The following is a 19,189-nucleotide window of genomic DNA, read 5'->3' as shown; positions in this document are numbered from 1 at the left end:
TTACATATGTATACTTGTGCCATGTTGGTGTGCTGCACCCATCAACTCGTCAGCACCCATCTCTTATGAAACTTCCTTCCCATTGTGCGGACCTCATTTTTGGGCTTTTCCTTGGATTTATACAGCTCTTACCAGATTTCTAAACAGGGTCTAGCGCATGCCATTTGCATACATTTTCCATAGTCATCCCATAAAGTCAAAAAAGTCAATACCCACTCCTGACTGCATCTTACAACTGATGAAAGTGAAATTTAATTAATGTTAGGCAAAGAGCCCAATGATGCCCAGCGTACTGTCTTTGATTCTTGCACCTACAATTTAAAAGTAAAAATGACAAACGAGAGTTTGTCTATCCAGAGAAGAGAGTTTATCAATAAAGGTTCCATGTTATTTAAAGAAGAGAAAAGAGACTGAGAAATTTGAACATGGAGACTTATGAAGAACTTGAGAGATCTCATCAAATATTTCAAAGTTTGTCATGCAAAAAAGGGAGACATGTATATTGTATGTTTCCAGAGGGAAAAATTACAAATGATTTGTAAAAGTTACAGGGAGGCAAACCTTAAGCTCAACTTACAAAAAAAAAAAAAAAAAAAGAAATACCCCTGGTGATTCACACTGTCAAATAATAGAATATTTTGCTGTTTGGAAAAGAGTGAAATAGTGAACTCTCCATTTTTAGAGGCATCCAATAATAAGCTACAGGGCCATATTATTCAAAAGTAGTGTCATTATTTTGGATGTAAAGTTAGGCTGGATGACTTTAAAAGTCCCATTTACCACAAACATCCTGAATTTCTAAAGCTCAATGACATGAAGATTCAGAGAATTTATAATTTTAGAGGTGACTTCTCAGTAGGTTCCCAACCTCATAGCAGAATCTAGAGACAAAACGAAGTAATATGGTAATAATGGGAACCAAGTAAGCCTGAAATAACGTATCGGCCAACTGTAATGAAAATTTAAAGTTTCTACTGTCTTATTGTATTTTTGCAAATATGGAGCTCCCTTGGGGGCTAGAATTGGTACCTAGAAAGGGTTACTTTTCTGCCTTCCTAGCAAGACCTGCTCAATGCTCATGTTTTTATATGGATTTCTAGCTTGGAATGGTTTTTGAATTTTGATATGGTTGCAAATATTATTCATTATGTCTTTGTCTGCTTTTGCCCTCCAACAAGAGTTGAGAAGTTGTGATAGAGACTCTACATGTATCCCACAAAGACAAAAAATATTTACTATTTGGCCCCTTACAGGAAAGGTTTGCTGACTGCAGCTCAAGACAAACCAACTCATTCACATACTCCAAATACTCCAGATACTTTCACAAAGGTGTGGTCTATGAGGCAGACTGTATCAAGGAGGCAGCAGAGGCTCTGGGGTAAAAGAAAATTCAAGTTCAGTCCTGCCACTAACCAACAGCACAAACTAGGTGTTTATCTTAACAAGCCTCCAATTTATCATCTGTAAAACTGGGAGAATAACACATACCTTGAAGTTTTTTGTGAAGATTAAATGAGACTTTAGATGTATATAGCACTAGAGCAACAAACATCATTTGCTTTTACTACTATTATTAAATTACTCCTCTGGTTGTAATTCTCTACCCTGTTTTCTCCTCTTGATAAAATTCTAATCATAAAAGTCTTCCTTGAAGGTGCTTCTATTACTTCTCATACCTATACGGTGCATACTCTCGTTTGTGGAATTCCTTAAAGAGGAGAACAATGTCCTACCTTTCTTCAATTCTTAGCATAGGGCATGGGTAGGAGTTAATAAATACTGGATTAATGACTTTATGAAGTTATACTAATCATATGAAAGTGAGTTTATTGCAAAGATGAATTTTCAGTCCAATGGCTTTCTCTCTTTTATCACTTTCTCTCTCAGAACTACTCTTAAGGTCTTACTCCTTGAGGGCTTCTACCCAGGTTGTCCACTCCACAACAACCACAATCCTCTCTTTGGCAATATGTTAACTGAAATGCACAAAGTTAAATGGAAAGGAGGAAAAATTAAATAAAGAACACATGAACATTTCTTAAATTATCTTCCTCACATGTGCTTCTCTTCCAGTCTTAGTCTGTGTCACTTGAAATGGCATTACAGTGGGGAAATGGGGCAGGAATAGAATGCATTTTCATTGAGCACTAACCATGGATCCATCACTTTACATCAAAGACAGGATAAGGGTTAAGAGCATGGTCACTAGAATCAGTCTTGGGCTCCAGTCCCAAATCTACTGCTAATTAGCAGAGTGACATTGGGCAAGTTATCTTTTTTTTTTTTAATATACACCTATTATGTACCCAAAGAGCAGCTTATCTAGGCTTTGTGTGCCTACATCCTCTTCTAGAAACCAGTGATAATAATAGTATTTATTTCAAAGGATTGTCCTGATGGTTAATTGAAATAGTACATGTGAAGTGGCTGAACACTGTGCCTGGTGTTCCTGGAAGACATTGCAGGGTCTGGTCTGCCAAACAGTGAACTGTCTCCCACAGACCTGTGTGGAGTTGAGATTGGGAGCTGAGTGGGAGTGTCCACTGGCGCTGCTGGTCATGTGATGAGTGTGTGGGGCAGTGATTGTGCACCATGAGTCTTATTTCTCTGACCCTCAGCTATCACTCCAGGGACTCATTATAAGGCCGTGCCCCAGCCTGTCACCCTGAGGACAGCCCTCTTCACGTCCTTGTTCCGGAGGCTGTAGATGATGGGGTTGAGGAAGGCAGAGATGACATTGTAGAACAGAGCCAGCTTCTTGTCCTCTTCCGGGGAGGACTTAGAGCCAGGCTTCATGTACATGACCATGGCTGGCACAGAGAACATGGTGACCACAGTGATATGGGAGGCACAGGTGGAGAACGCCTTTAGCTGCCCCTGTGCTGAACGTATCTTTAAGATGGCAATGAAAATGTTGAAATAAATTACAAGAATGAGGGAAAGTGGGATCAGGATGACACTGAAACCAAGAATGAAATCTACTCAGTCATTGACTGAGGTATCTGCACAAGCTAGCTTTAAGACTGCAGGGACTTCACAGAAGAAGTGGTTGATTCTGTTGGGGCCACAGTATGGCAGGTGCATGGCAAAGACTGTGTAGACAAGGGCAGAGGTGACACCCCAGAGTCCACAAAAAATGACCATTACCCCACAGAGCCAAGGGCTCATGATGACTTTGTACCTGAGTGGGTGGCAAATGGCCACATACCTGTCTATAGACATGATGGCAAAGAGTCAGGACTCAGTGATGCCTAGCACCAGGAAAATGTACATTTGGGCCACACAGCTCGTGAAAGGGATTGTCTTCTTCTCACTGGCCAGATGTGCCAACATCTGGGGCACAGTTGTAGTAGTGTAGCCCAGGTCCAACATGGACAGGATGCCAATAAAGAAGTACATGGGAGTATGAAGGTGTGAATCCAGGCAAATGAGGATGGCAATCAAGCCATTGCCCAGAATAATCAACAGGAAGATCATCAGAAAGATCAGAAGATCAGCCGAGAAGAGCAGAGGAGTGGTCCTGGGGCTGAGGGAGAAGCCCAGAAGGATGAATTCAGTCACAAAGGACTGGTTGGGCTCCTGCATTATGTTCCACCTCTCAGTGAAAAAGAAAGGCACCAATTCAGACAGGGAACTAGCTAAGGTTTGCACTCAAGCTGGGGTCACTGGTGGGGTTGGGTAATGGTCAATGCCCAGTTCAGCTGAAACATGATAATCCCCAACAATACCACCAATTTTACCTGCTCTTGTCCACTGCCACCACTCCCAGGAGATTTGTGAAGAGGAGTCACATCTAGCACTGGCTGTACCTCCAAACCACCAACACTTACCCGTCTCAGCCTCAGTTTCTCCAGCTGTGAAATGAAAGCATTGAACTAGCCGGTCTCTAATTACCCTTAGCATCCTCCTCTCCTTAGTGAGGCACTTGGATTTTCTTCATGCCACCAGGCGTTTTGAGATAAATATTGGTGTATTGACTCTATGCAAGTTGGAAAATTTCAGAGGCCTGTAACAATGAGAATACCCACATTATCCTTTGAAGATATCTATTTTTTTATCACTTTAATTTTACCCTCAGTCTGTCTACAAGCCAAGACAGCTCTCTGACTACCCACCCACCTGATCTCAGACCACAGTGTAGTAGAAAGAACACTGACTTCTAAATCTGGCCGGTATAATTTGCTGAGAGAATGACCTTGAACAAGCCATTTACCCTTCCCCCAACCTCTTTGAGGTTGCTTCCAGAAGTGCAAAATGAGAATAATTGTCTCTCTATTCCAGGTTTGCTGTGAAGATTGAATAATATTTTGGCATGGAAATTATCACACAAGAAGGCCTAACACGTGATATGTGTTCAATAAATCTTAACTGCATTTCTGCATGGCTCTACAGACTGGTATATACAAGACTGGTATTCAGGTCCAAGCTGTGCAAACAGATGTCTTGAAAAGTCACTCCATCATCCTTGATGCCCAGCATAAATTTTCACTGCCCCAGGTGTCTACCCGCCATTCCTTCTCCCCACAAAAGTCAAAATTCTGTTAACACTTTTGTCTTCTTGCTGACCCCTAGCTCTGTCTCTCTGAGCCTCAGTTTCTCCATGGGAACAGGGAAAGGGCACCCTCTCTGAAGAGATGTCATATGCATCATCAGCCCTTAGGAAATGGAGCTATCTTGATGTCCTCAGTGTTTCTCCTTCTCCTGGCACTGATTTGTCTGATCTCAACCTACGTGTTCCCCAGTTTGCTTGCTCTCCTTCGGAGCACCATGAACGAGTCTTCACAGGAACCTGTGCCTACACTCAACCCATTAGATGGTTTATTAATTTTGGTCAAAAGGACTGCACAGTTTGACTCTCCTCTGTGCTAGGCATCTTTCCAGGACCTTCATTGATGTTAATCTGATAGACGTCACGTAGCTGGCAGACAACCATTTTTATTAAAATCTACCTTTCACCAAAGAGCTTTTGCAGGTCACGTTGTCTCCCTAGGTTGGCTTCAGTTTCTTCCTCTGAACAAAAGATAATGGTGCTGGGGCCAGACGGTCCTGAAGGGAGAAAAACCACATGACAGGGTGGAATGGGCATGGGGTTTAGAGACAGCTGGTTCTGCTTGGATTTTGGCTCTGACTTGACTTGCTGTGTGACCTGGGCTCTTAGTTCACTTTTCTAGGCCTCTATTTCCTCAGCTATAAAATAGTATTCAAAATACCTACTTTGAAAGCCACATTCTTCTTGTGGAGAAGCAGCCCAAAGAGGTTGGACTATTCCACCTTGGGCGTTGTGTGGGGAAATGTGCTGCCATTTCTCACTATTTATTACTTACATGAAGCCAATGAATGGGATTTTTTTTTTAGGCTCTGGTGTTAAAGAGTGTTTAACCCGGTCAAACTGTGAAGGCAGGCTGTGCTCAGTTGGGACAAGCTGTCTATAAACCAGTGAAGTATGCCTGCAGATGCCATTCTACAACCAGGACCTTGGTTTCCTGAACCCCAGAGCTCCCATCACTTCTCCCTAACTCTCCTGAGGGTGTACAATAGTCTCTACAAAGCATTTGGGAAAAAACTGCCTGACTCTCAGACACTGTAAGCAGAAAGCACATGTGAGGGAGACCCAGGAGCGACATCATCCACCATGATGAGCCCAGCCTCTGTGCCTCCATTTGGGCCAAAAATATAGAATTCAGCTTTTGAGCTGTGCCTTGCAAAATGCTTTGACATTCATTCTCACTTTGAGCCTCCTGATGACTCTGTGAGAAGTATAGGGGAGGGATTATTATCATCATCTCACAGGTGGAGAAACTGAGGCTCAGAGAGGGAATATATTGAAGAAACTGAATCTCATTCATTCTTCAGCAGCTGTAGGGTTTCCCATGTGCAGCAAAACCAGAGCTAGCCAGAGCTCAACTAATCTGAGTCATCAACTTACTGAAACTTTTTGTCCTTGATTCTTAGGATAAAAAAGCCAAATCTTAGGGGAAAAGAGTCTTGTGTTGGCTTTGGTTTGATTATATTTATATATGTGTATATATATATACACACACACATGTATATATATATACATACACACACGTGTATATAACCATGCACGCACACACCGTGTGCATATGCACACCCACACATGCACATACACATGCACACACAGTAATCAATGTCATTTGTCAGATCAGTCCAGTCAGACAGGTCAGAAACTTGGCAAATCCTTCAGCTCCTGTCTCTACATCCTATCTGTCCCCTGGTTCCATTGCTGCCACCTTCAAAATGCCTCTCCCACCCATCTTGTCTCTCTCCAATCCCGCTGGAATGATCAGCTCAGACACTCAGCATCTGTCTCTCACCTGGTCTCATCTCAGTCCTCCCACTGGACCCTTTCTCAACCCATTCTCTGCCCTCCTTCAGAGTGTTCTTCCTAAAACAAAAATCCAATTGGGCCACTTCTTCCTGGCTTCCTTGTCTGCAGGGAAAAGTCTAACAAATTTAGGCCAATTCCCCGGCTTCACTCCTTAAAGCCAGACTTAGTTTTGGTCCTCAGACTCCAAGGAAGGTTGAGGGGCTTGACACTTTACAGAGATCATCTGCTGCTCTAGAGCTGACATAGAAAGCATCCCAGCAGCCCTGGAGGTCATCTCCAGAGAGGAGATGTGGAGATGGATTTACTGTAGGAAGGAGCTGTTTTCTAGGTCGCAATGGGAATTTGTGTCAGAGTTGAGACTCGGATCCAGAACTCCTGACTCCCAGCTGGTCAGCTCCTCAGGCTCAGTCTTAGCTCAAGGCAAGCCTAAGCTAACTGGGAAATTTTGCAGGTCATAGCTGGGCATGGTGGCTCACCCCTGTAATCCTAACACTTTGGGAGGCCAAGGTGGGAGGATCACTTGAGCCCAGGATGTCAAGACCAGCCTGGGCAATATAGTAAAACCTCATCTCCATAGAAAATAAAAACATAATAGCCGGGCAAGGTGGCGCATGCCTGTAGTCCTAGCCACTTGGGAGGGCAAGGCAAGAGGATCGTTTGAGCCCTGGAGGTCAAGGTTGCAATGAGGTATCATTGTGTCACTGCACTCCAGCCTGGGCAACAAAGTGAAACCCTGTTGAAAGAAAGAGAAGAGGAGAGGAGGGAAGAGGAGGGGAGGGGAAGGAGGGGGAGGGGAGGGAAGAAGGGGGAGGGGAGGGGGAGGAAAGAAAGCAAGAAAGAAAGAGGGAAAGAAAAGGAAGAAAGAAAGAAAGAAGGAAGGAAGGAAGGTAGGAAGGAAGGAGAGAGAGAAAGAAAGCAAGAAAGCAAGAAAGCAAGAAAGCAAGAAAGCAAGAAAGCAAGAAAGAAAGAAAGAAAGAAAGAAAGAAAGAAAGAAAGAAAGAAAGAAAGAAAGAAAGAAAGAAATAGAAAGAAAGAAAGAAAGAAAGAAAGAAGAAAGGAAGGAAGGAAGAGAGAGAGAGAAATAAAGGAAGAAAGAAAAGAGAAAGAAAAGAAAGGGAGAAAGAAAAGTCTGCAGGTCAGACACATCCTCACCAAGCAGCACAGCTCCACTTTATGCATGGCTTTATTGCTGCCCTCTGTAATCTTCTTACTTAGTACATAGCCTGGTGCATCATAAGACCCAATAAATGTTTGCTGAGTGATCTGCATACTGGGAGACCCTGGGAAGCCAGAACAAAGGAGAAAGGAATTATTACCTTCTCCCTCTCCCTACACTTTTCTCTCCTTTCCCTGGAGGTCAGGAAAGAATCACCTGTGTCTGAGAAGCCCCTCAGGAGAAACCAGGGCCCAAGTCAATGGTGGATGGGGCGTTGGGAGAACTGGTGCTGAGTGCTGTGAATTTTTCTACTCTGTCCCTGTCCCAGCTAACATTAATAACTCTAGTGATAGCAGTTTATTATGTGCCAGGCATAGTAACACGTGCTTTACATTCATTATTTTATTTTATCCCCATAACTGGGTGATAGCTGAAAGATTTACTAATGAATACATGCACCATCCAATCAGAGCAGACACCAGCTACAGGAAGCAGGGAAAGCTGTAGCAGCCTGCCTGTGAGCTGAACAGGACACCCATGCATGCCACCCTGTACAGTGAGTAGCATTACTATACCCATTTTACAGATAAGGAAAGAGGTGACACCCCTTGCCGAGGGCCGCAGCTGTGCAGAGCCTGTACTCATGATCACAGGCACCATCACCTCCCTGAACATCTATAGCAAGAATGGCTGGGCTGACATGCTAGAAAACAGGTCCTCATCCCCCCACAGCGCTACTCGTTCACTTGCCTGCTCATTCCCTGCCTCCTCCCAGGTAGGAGCTGAATGGAAGGAGTCAGAAGGAACAGAAAGCATAACCCAAAAGCAGGATGAGTGAAGCCAGGGCAGACAGTTGATCAAGCCAAGTAGATGCAGGGAGGAGACAATACCAGGCTTGTTGCTGGTGCTGCTTCTGCACACAGGGGAATGGCCATATGCTGGTTCTATCCGAATCTGTGTGTCCACCTCTGGCCCCCAGCCCTTCATACCATGATCTTCTTCATAATGGGCTGCATGTGGTAGCAATGGGCATCCCGACGAAAGGTCGGAGGCCAGGAGGGCAATGCTAGAGCTAGCCCTTCCCACATGTCCTCCTCCTGCCATGTCCAGGCAGCCCCAGGAATCCTCAGAGCTGTCTGGGAAGAGGATAGAGGGCTGGTTCAGGGGCATAAGGGTAAATGGGGAGTACCCTTCTCCAAGGGACTGGGGTCTGCTGTACCAGGTGATAGGGGTGAGTTATAGCAGCCCAGCACTATCCTAGGAGACCAAAGATAGAGCAATGTGGAGAGGGCTAAGGTGGCAGCTCCCCACCCAAGGGCAGCAAGAATGGACCAGGGTACAAGCCAGAGGCACAGGCTGGGCAGAATGGAGACATGGAGGCAGAGTTGGAAAGAATCGACGTACACTATGGGCAGACAGGAGACACAGAGGCAGGAAAGAGACTCAGTAGACTGGAAAGAGTTGAAAACAGAGAGAATCAGAAGGTCAGAGAGGAGCCTGGAGCCTGGCCCCAGGGAGCAAGTGTTGGCCCCAGGGTCCCCTGTCGACTGGGCTGGAGCAGCTGCCACATTCTCATGCCCCTCCTGCAGGAGCATACCTTGCAAAGCTGCCTGAAACCTGCAGCCTCCCTGAACATCACAAGCGAACGCTGCCTTCAGAGTAAGATGCTGTCCCAGCCCATGGACCCCCAGCCCTGGTCTTCCCCTCCCAGATGAGGAGGGCAGCCACAGTCCTCCATAGAGCCTCGGTGTTTGGGAAGGCTCTTCATTCAGGGTGACCAGACCTGGCAGGGGTCCTGAGCCAGCAGGTTCTGAATCTTGCTGACATCTGCTCTGGGTTGCAAGTCCCTCGCTGACACCTCAGCAACACCCACAAATCTGCTCTGGATAACCTCAGGAATTCAGCAAACCTTGGGGCTGGAGGCAGTCTTGAAAAATCCAGCCCATACTCAAGCCCATAACTTCTCTGCAGCCTCCCTGGCAAGCGTGCTGCAGCTGCTGTTCACATCCTTCCAGGGACAGGAGGTTCCCTCTCTCAAGGCTCAAGGCCGCTTAGGTGGCCGTGACTCTGCCTTTCATAAAATCCTTTATTGTACTGAACTAAAAGTAAGTACTGGTCCCTTCTGACTTCAATGATAAGTTCTCTAAGGCACCCCACGCCCCCATACTCTGCTCCACCCTCTCACCTCTAACAACACTCTCCCTTCTACCCCAGAATGCCCGGTCTGTGTTACAATGCAGTGACGTCTACATACTCCTGCCTTTCCGTAGGAGGGATGTGGGGTTCCTGGGTCACCTCTGTCCTCTTAATAAGCCCTTCTTGTTCTGATCCCACCCATAATTCCCAAGCTGGATCCTTGCCTCCACGTAATGTCTCTAGTGTCAGGCAGCAGCCCCAGCAGACACTTCCCACTGACAGCCACAGGGATCCTCACACCCTCTGCTCAGCAGCTAAGGGCTCTGAAAATCAACCTCTGGGGAAGTGATTGGTGTGGCATAAGACCAGGGGATTTGTAGTCAGACTTGGCCACTGTGACCTGGACAAGTCATGTAGCTTCCCAGAGCCCCTGTTTCCTCTATAAAATGGACCCATGTTCCCTATGTCACAATCATACCTGCGATTCATTTTTGTTTTTGTTTTTAAAGTTGTCATTACAGACCAGACATTGAATATGTACTACATCCTTGTGGCACTGTTTTAATTTTACAGATACAGAGCTGGAAACTTGGAGCATCAAGTAGCCTGTGTGGAGCTGGGATTATGCACACAGTTTTGTCTGACCACACAGGCTGTGCCCCTAATCAATACTTAATCCAGTGTCATGATCCACTACAAGCCAGGCCAGAGACAGGAGCCACCAGGGCTCCTGGATGGGAAGGACAGAGTCACATGTGGAAATGTCCAGGAGTAGGAGGTGGTTGACTAAACAAACTCTAGACCTAAGAGCAGAAATCTGTGAGGGCAGGAGTTTCTTCTAGGGCTTTTGCTAAATACATACCCTCCTGGGAATCTGGAAGGAAAAGATAAATGGGACCAATATTTATTGAACACTTTTAGTGTGCCAGGCACTTCACAAGCACCATTTTATTCAGTTCTCCAACAACTCTGTGCTCTGTGAGAGAAACACATTATTTCCACTTAATAAGTGAGGACATTGAAGATCAGAGAGGTGAAATGGCTTACTCCAAGTCAAAGCTGTTACTCCAGCTGTTCAAGGTAGCTGAGATCTCGTCTAGGTCTGACCGATTTTGTAAAGTACCTTGACTGCACTCTGCTTGCGAGGTGGGGAGAATAACAAACTGGGACCACCTGAGTCTCTAGCCTAGAGACAGGGCCTGCCCTCAGCTCTTCTGATGACTGGGTCACCTGCAGAATGACTCCCCAAAGTTGAACCCCAGCCTCTCCAGGAACCCTGAGTTGTTCCTGAGGTCCCTACCTGAGCTTCAAGGTGATGGAGACTGAGAAGGAAAGAGAAAATCTCGATTCTCAGTCCAGGGGATGTCCACTGTACATTCATTTACACCCGTACTAGATTCTTGTCTGCTACTGAGTTACAAAAGTAATCCATATTCATCAAGAAAATTAGCAAACACTGAAAAGTAGAAAGAAGAAAAAAAATCATGCTTTAGTTCCATACGGTAAAGAACATTTTCATTTTGACTTCTTGATGTTTCTCTCTAATTTTTTTCTATGCCAAAATGATAGTGTTTATTTTTCTCTTGCCTGGTTGATATCACAATTTAGATTCAACTTTACTGTGACAGATTCTAGTTGATTGGTCCCCTTCTTTGCAAATAGAACCGTATTCTTGCTGACATTTGTTTGGGACAGTCAATCCACCATAAAAAATCTAAGCTGAAGGGCGATATTGAACCTGATCCCATCCAGTGAGACCTAAGAGCTCCTCTAAGGAGTTTTTGTGAATATAATTTGTTTTCCTGACATAAGAGATAGGGTGACTGTGATACAGTCCCATTCCTCAGACCGTCTTTCTCCCACTGTGAATACAGATGTAATGTCTGGAGTTAGACAACTCTCTTGACATCATGAGAAAAAGGCTGAGACTCACAGTGGTCTCCCACTAACATTATTCAACTGTGAACAAATGCAACTAGTCATTTATCTCAAGACTTCTTGTTACGTGAAAAAAAAAAAATTCCTGTATATATGAACCAGTATTAGTTGGGTTTTGTGTTCTTCTTTGCAGGCCAATTCTAAAGGATTAATTATTCTGCCTTTTTAAAGATTAATATTACATAGTAAGCAATTTACCATCCACTGACATATCCTTTATAACTATTATTTTCAAGGAATTGTTAGCCTATTGTTGGACACGTAGTTTTGATCCCATTTTTTTTTCTATTAAATATGGTACCTAATTGGATAGCACTACAATGTAGCAAGCTTTCCTGGTATTAAAAATATTGAGTTGAGTTAGAGTTATAAAATATAGAAGTAGCAGTTTCAGACTTTGTTACCAACCAGGATGAAGTAACAGGCATCAGAATTAACCACCCCCCCACATACACATCTGTAATAACTACAGATCTTTAAAACTATGTGAAACAATATTATTTGAGACACTGGACATCAAGCAGCAAGAGACAGCGATCTATGAGACTTGAGAAACCAGTGAGTTCAACACTACCATTTCCCCAAGTTACTGCTTAGAAAGAATGACCAGGCTATGCCATGGGTACTGAGGACACGAAGGAGGCCAGTGGTCTCCATGGGTTGAGGAGATAGAGTTGAGAGTTCAGGGAGACCAAAGTGGCTCTCTGAAGAGTTCACAGAGCAGGGCACTGGGGAAATGAGAGCTGTACAAAGAAAGAGCTCCAGAGATTTGCACGGGGTCCCACCCAAGTCTTCAGCTAAGTATTGATCAGTGCATTTGTGTGAGGAAATGGCCAGAGGATGGGGAAGGAAGGAAGCAAATGAGTACAGGGGGAAAAGTGAAAGGATTAGAGGGAACAAACCTCAGCGCTCACATAGGGCCATAGATACTTCCTGTTCCCACTAGCCAGACTAAATGCTGCTCTGGTCTCACATAATAAAACTTAAAAGCAAAACTCAAAAGGGTCAAAATGTTTACAAGTAACTTAATTGCATTCCAGAAAAATGCTCAAGAGTATTTATTAGGAATCAAAAATAAAATATCCAACACAGTTGGATCAACAAAGTAAGATTCAAATGTCTGACACCCAACAAAAATGACCAGGAATGCCATAAAACAAAATGATACAACCTATAATGAGGAGAAAAATAATTTGGTTAAAACTGACTCAGAAATACACAGATCAATAAGAATAAGTAGATAAGGACATTAAACGGTTATTATATCTATATTCCACATGTTTAAGAAGCTACAGGAAAGATCAAGCACAATAACAAGAAACATGAAAAATATAAGTCTAAGACTGAAATATAATAAAAATAAAACTATATAGAGATGAAAACTATGTGTTAGATGAAAAATGCACTGGGTAAGATTAACAGTATATTAGACATTGCTGAAGAAAATATTAACAAACATAACAAAACCAACCAAAGCAGAACACACAGAAAAAAGGCTTTTGAAAAGTGAGTAGAGCATCAGTGAGATGTGAGACAACTTCAAATGGCCTAAAATGTTTAATAAACGTTATCAAAATAAAAAACCAGAAAGATATTTGAAAAAATAATGGCTAAAAATTGTCCAAATATAATTAAAACTATAAGCCCATACATCCAAGAAAATCTCAATGAAAACTAAACATGAAAAAAATTCTAACAAGACCTGTCATAAGAAAATTGCTTTTAAGTGCTAGTCTTAAAAGAAGCCAGAAAAAGATATTACATATAGAGAATCAAAGATCAGAATAACAGCCAACTTCTCGTGAATGGCGAGGGAAGCAAAATAACCCTGGAACAATGTCTTTAAGGTTCTGAAAGAAAGAAAACAAAACTGTCAAACAAGAAGATTTTACCCAGAAAAAATATCTTTCAAATATCAAGGTGAAAGAAAGAATTTTTCAGACATTGAAAACTGAAAAACAATGACAGAAATATATCTAGCAAATCTCCAAATATTGGAAACTAAAGCACACGTCTAAAAATTTGTGAGGCAAAGGAAAGCAGTACTTAGAAATTTATAGCACTAAATGTTTATATTAAAAAAAGAAGCACTTTGGGAGGCTGAGGCAGGTGAATCACGAGGTCAGGAGATCAAGACTATCCTGGCTAATACAGTGAAACCCTGTCTCTACTAAAAATACAAAAAATTAGCTGGGTGTGGTGGCGGGTGCCTGTAGTACCAGCTACTCAGGAGGCTGAGGGAGGAGAATGGCGTGAACCCAGGAGGTGGAGCTTGTGGTGAGCCAAGATCACGCCACTGTACTCCAGCCTGGGCAAAAGTGTGAGACTCTGCCAAAAAAAAAAAAAAAAAGAAAAAAGATCTCATAGCAATTACCTCTGCTTCCACCTTAAGACTAGATAAAGAAAGCCCAATTAAACTCAAAGTAAGAAGAAAAAAGAAATAGCAGATATTACAAAATCAATGAAGTGGAACATAGAAAAACAATAGAGAAAACCAACGAAACCAAAGGCTAATATTTTTGGAATTTTTTTAGATGGTAAATAATATTGACAATGCTATAGCCCAACTGATCAGGGACTGGGAAGTGGTGAAGTCAGCATTCAACTCCCAATCTGTCTGACTTTTTTTTCTCTGTGTCTCATAATAAAGAATGGCTCTGTGTCTTCTGGAGTTTAAGAAGCTAAGTCTAGGGAAGGGCATGATGTATGGAGCAGATAAATAGTTAAGAGAGAAAACATTAAAGCACAAACTACATTGTGCAATGTCTACTGTGTGTGCCCATGGATAGGCCCATCCATGTCAGGTAGCTGCCAGCTCATGGAGACCGTATAATAAAGAGCATGTAGGAGACCATATAATGTCCAAATTCAGACACGTTTTGAGAGTGAAGGGGAATGTTTAAAATAATCACAGGTGTTAATTGACCTATAGCAGGACTGGATCATAAAAACTAAGAGATGACCCTACCCAAATCCCATTCTTGACTTCATATTCTAGAGACACAGGACCTGCTGTCTTTCCACAGCTGGGACCAGGCACAAAAATCTGTGTTGCCTGGATATAAGTGTTACATCTCTGGGGACCTAAGTACTAAGCAGTCCCTGAGATAGCATCCAGTCCCGCTAGGCTATGGGCCTGTCCAACTTTGTGCTCGTATTATATTCACAGGTCTGCCTTGGCCTTTGCCTTGCAGACGTCCTTCAAGATGATTTGCTCTTGCCAGGACCCATACCAGTTACCAGGACCCATCCAATTCTGCCCCTCAGTTTCCCTCCAGTGGCCCAGGTCCCACTCCTGCAGACAGACCCCTTTGACACAGATTCCTCACCACTAGACCAAGATAAAAGTACTTCTCATCGGCTTTAAGGCCCCAGTACCCAAATTGGATTTCACCTTGCCCTGAACTTCACTTTCATTACCACATTCTTCAGAATTTAAATCCTATGGTTATTATCAAAAAGAAGAAAGATAAGAGGTATTGGCAAGGATGTGGAGAAGGGAACCCTGGTGCATGGTTGCTGAGAATGTAAATTAGTACAGCCATTATGGAAAACTGCATGAAAGTTCCTCAGAAACTAAAAATAGAGCTACAGTATAATCCAGCCATCCCACTACTGGGAATACATCCAGAGAAAATAACATCAGTCTGTTGAAGAGATATCTGCATTCCTATCTTCATTGCAGCATTATTCACATTAGTTAAGACATGGAATCAACCTTAGCGACCTTCACTGAATGAACGGATAAAGAAAGTGTGGAATTTGTATATACACACCATGGAGTACTAGTTAGCCTTAAAAAGGAAGTAGATCCTGTTATTTGCAACAACACAGATGAACCTGGAGGATGTTATGTTAAGTAAGCCATACACAGAAAAACAAATTCCACATGATCTCACTTATATGTGAAATCCAAAAAGGTTGAACTCATAGAAGTAGAGAGCAGAATAGTGATTGCCAGGGCTGGTTGGGTAAGGGATGAGGAGGGCAGAATGGGGGAGATGTTGGTCAAAGGATACAAAGTTTTAGTTAGACAGGAAGAGTAAGTTTACGAGATCAATTGCATGCCATGGTGAGGATATGTTAATAACAATGTATTGTATATTTGAAAATTGCTAAGAGAGTACTTTTTAGTGTTCTCACCACAAAAAAAGTGAGTTAATACATATGTTAATCAGTTCAATTTAACCATTCAACAATGTATACATACTTCAAAACATCATGTTGTACACTCTAAAACAAATAATTTTTATTTGTGAATTAAAAATTAATTAATTTTTAAAAATAAATTTTAAAAATAATAATTTGAATTTTACCTTGCTGCGGGAGGCCGCCTGTCACAGTTGATCAATGCCTCCCATCCATGAGGCAGGTTCTTTTCCAGTAAGCCCTGTCTTGCAGCAGTTAATGAGATCAAGCCAGTCTCTTGCCCTTCTCTCTTGGAATTCTAGAAAGACTCAAGAGAGCACTCAGTTGGGGAGAGTGTCCTCCAAGTGGATCAAGGAAGGCTGCACAGCTGCCCTGGCCTTTTGACCATCTGGCTCCTACACTCAGTCATATAATTCTACAGCCTGACTACATGCACCCTCTGAACCAGTATTGCACCTCAGTCATAGAAATGCTGCAGTAAAGGCTGGGCGGGGTGGCTCACGCCTGTAATCCCAGTGCTTTGGGAGGCCAAGAAGGGGAGATCACGAGGTCAAGAGATCGAGACCATCCTGGCCAATGTGGTGAAACCCCATCTCCACTAAAAATACAAAAATTAGCTGGGCATGGTGGCACATGCCTGTAGTCCCAGCTACTTGGGAGGCTGAGGCAAAATAATCACTTGAACCTGGGAGGCAGAGGTTGCAATGAGCCAAGATTATGCCACTGCACTCCAGTCTGGTGACAGAACAGGACTGTCTCAAAAAAAGAAAAGAAAAGAAAAGAAAGAAAGAAGTGCTGCAGTAGAATGATATGGAATCTAACAGATCTAAGTTCAAATTTTGGATATACAATTTATCTGCTGTGTGGTGTGAGCAACATCAATTAAGTGTGAACCACTTAATTCTCTTAACCTTTCTGAGTCTTCTGTTCTATCAAATGACATATTGACTGTGTTGTGAGAATAACATTGTGTGCAGTACCCAGTGGGTCATCTGATAAGAGAGGCTGTTCAATAATAAGTAGCCATTGTTATAGTAATAGATTTGGTAGCATTTATACCACAGTGAGCTGTGTGGACTTGAGTAGACATCTAAGGAAAATAGTCTTCAATAAATGGTAGTTACAGAACACTAGTAAACATGAGTAGCATTTCTATAACAATAGTTCCCCCTTATCAGTGGTTTTAGTAACCTGCAGTCAACCATGGCCCAAAAATATTAATTGGAAAATTCCAGAAATAAACAATTCATAAGTTTTAAATTGCATGCCATTCTGACATTTCATTTCAGCAGGAAATCTCATGCTGTCCTATTCCATCCCACCCAGGACACAAATCATCCTTTGCCCAACGTATCTGCACTGTCTACACTACCTGGCTGTTAGTCACTCAGTAGGCATCTTGGCTACAGATTGACTGTGGTGGTATTGCTGTGCTCATATTCAAGGTCAGTAGCAGCCTAAAGCTATGCTATAATGTCTACATCACCCACCTCATTTCCTCTCATCATGTAGGCATTTTGTCATCTCACATGGTCACAAGAAGATGAGTACAGTGTAGTAAGATATTTAGGAGGAGACCACGTTCACTACAGTATATTGTTATAATTATTCTATTTTATTATCATTAGTTGCTGTTAATCTCTTACTGTGCCTAATTTAGAAATTAAACTTCATCATAGGTATGTGTGTATAGGAAAATCGTGGTGTAGAGTTTTTTACTGTCTGTGGTTTCAGGCATCCACTGGGGGTCTCGGAACGGATCCCCCATGCATAAGGGGGCCCTACTGTATCTGTATCCAAGCCTTGGTTTTCTCTCTATTGGGTGTGTGGACTTGGATAAGATGCCTGAGGATGTAAAAGGCACAAAAAACTGTTTGGGAGGAAACAAAGCACGTTTTATTATGATAGTGTTATCACCGTGTCACACAGGGATGTGGCCACTCAACCACAGGACCTGTCCCTCCTCTAAGTCTCAGTGGGAAAAAATTTCAGTCCCCAGTGGGAACTTCAGAAAGATACCCAGCTCACCAGCTCCAAGCCCGAAATGTCCTGGGAGCATTAAACTTTCTGGCTGTTTATTGCATCCAGCTAAGGTGTTCTGTGCTGCATTTACCACACGGACAGGGAATCCCCAGGGCTTTTCAGGGGCTAGAAATCTACTCTTCAACCCCATTCTGATGCAAATAGGACCCCTGGATCTGCCAGCTGCTGCAAACTAATACTAGGGAGAGGTATGAAAGAGGCACGGCCTCTGCCTTCAGCCAGGCGGGGAAGACAATATGCACATAAAATAAACAAGGCTGGACCGGTCAGGTAAGGAGGAAGCCAAGCTGAACCTGGAAGGGTGGGAGCTGAGGCAGCAGAAAGGATTAGAGAAGACATTCCCAACAGAAGAACAGCTAGAGCAGAAGGTGGTGGCATGCATGGCAAGCACTGAGGAAGCCAGCTAGCATGGAGGATCTGTGGCTCCAAGATGGGGGATCTCAGCTGCCCAGCTAGCATGGAGGATTTGTGGATCAGAGATGGGGGATCCCAGCTGCCCAGACCAGGATCCCTTTGGTGGTCTTGTGTTAGGATCATGGCTCAGAAGTCTTATGGAGATAAATGGAGAGTTGCACCGACTTGAAAAGTGGTTAGAACCAGATTGGGAAAGGCCTGGAGTTCCAGTCTAAGGAGATGTGAGACGAGGAATGATAGCTGAGACAGTATCTGCTGGTGGAGGTGATGAAGGGAGGCCCACAGAAGGCCTCTGCATGAGTCCAGGTCTGGGGTGTGGATTGGGGGAAAGGACGATGTGGGCGCCTCCTAATTCTCAGCCCTCATCATCCTGGTGCCAGGGTTTGCAATCCTCACTGCTGACCAGTCCTTATCTCTTGAAAAGTTATCCCTCCCAATGTCCAAGACCCTGAGCTGCCCTTGGTCTCCTCTAACCTTCACAAACATTCCTTATCTGGGACATTTTTATCTTTCATCCAATTATTGGTGTTCCTTAAAGCACAGAACACGCATCTGACACTGTCTTCTTTTGCCCGTTCAGCCTCAGTCAATTTTTCCAGCTTCCTCACCTTCACTGTCAGTCATGGCTGTCAGCCCTAAGGATAATGTTTGCAGCCCTGTTGTTTGGAAGCTCAGACGCTTGAGAATGCACCTGTACCTACTCTTTCCTCTCTCCACTCCTCCTTCCACCTAAGCTTCCTAGGATCTAAATTGCTTCCACTTATTAAGCACTTTTTTTTTTTTTTTTTTTTGAGACGGAGTCTCGCTCTGCCGCCCAGGCTGGAGTGCAGTGGCCGGATCTCAGCTCACTGCAAGCTCCGCCTCCCGGGTTCTTGCCATTCTCCTGCCTCAGCCTCCCGAGTAGCTGGGACTACAGGCGCCCGCCACCTCGCCCGGCTAGTTTTTTGTATTTTTTAGTAGAGACGGGGTTTCACCGTGTCAGCCAGGATGGTCTCGATCTCCTG

The 19,189-nt window shown here is 43.6% G+C and overlaps 1 pseudogene; it reads right to left on the bottom strand.

Moving 5' to 3' along the window:
- Nucleotides 1–2,637: 2,637 nt before the first annotated feature.
- Nucleotides 2,638–3,839, bottom strand: LOC105495224 (olfactory receptor 2A12-like; annotated as a pseudogene).
- Nucleotides 3,840–19,189: the final 15,350 nt, after the last annotated feature.

This window comes from Macaca nemestrina, chromosome 1, assembly GCF_043159975.1.
Source record: "Macaca nemestrina isolate mMacNem1 chromosome 1, mMacNem.hap1, whole genome shotgun sequence".
Taxonomy (NCBI): domain Eukaryota; kingdom Metazoa; phylum Chordata; class Mammalia; order Primates; family Cercopithecidae; genus Macaca; species Macaca nemestrina.
Note: the sequence above shows the minus strand (reverse complement) of the source record. Positions and strands in the feature narration are given on the sequence as shown.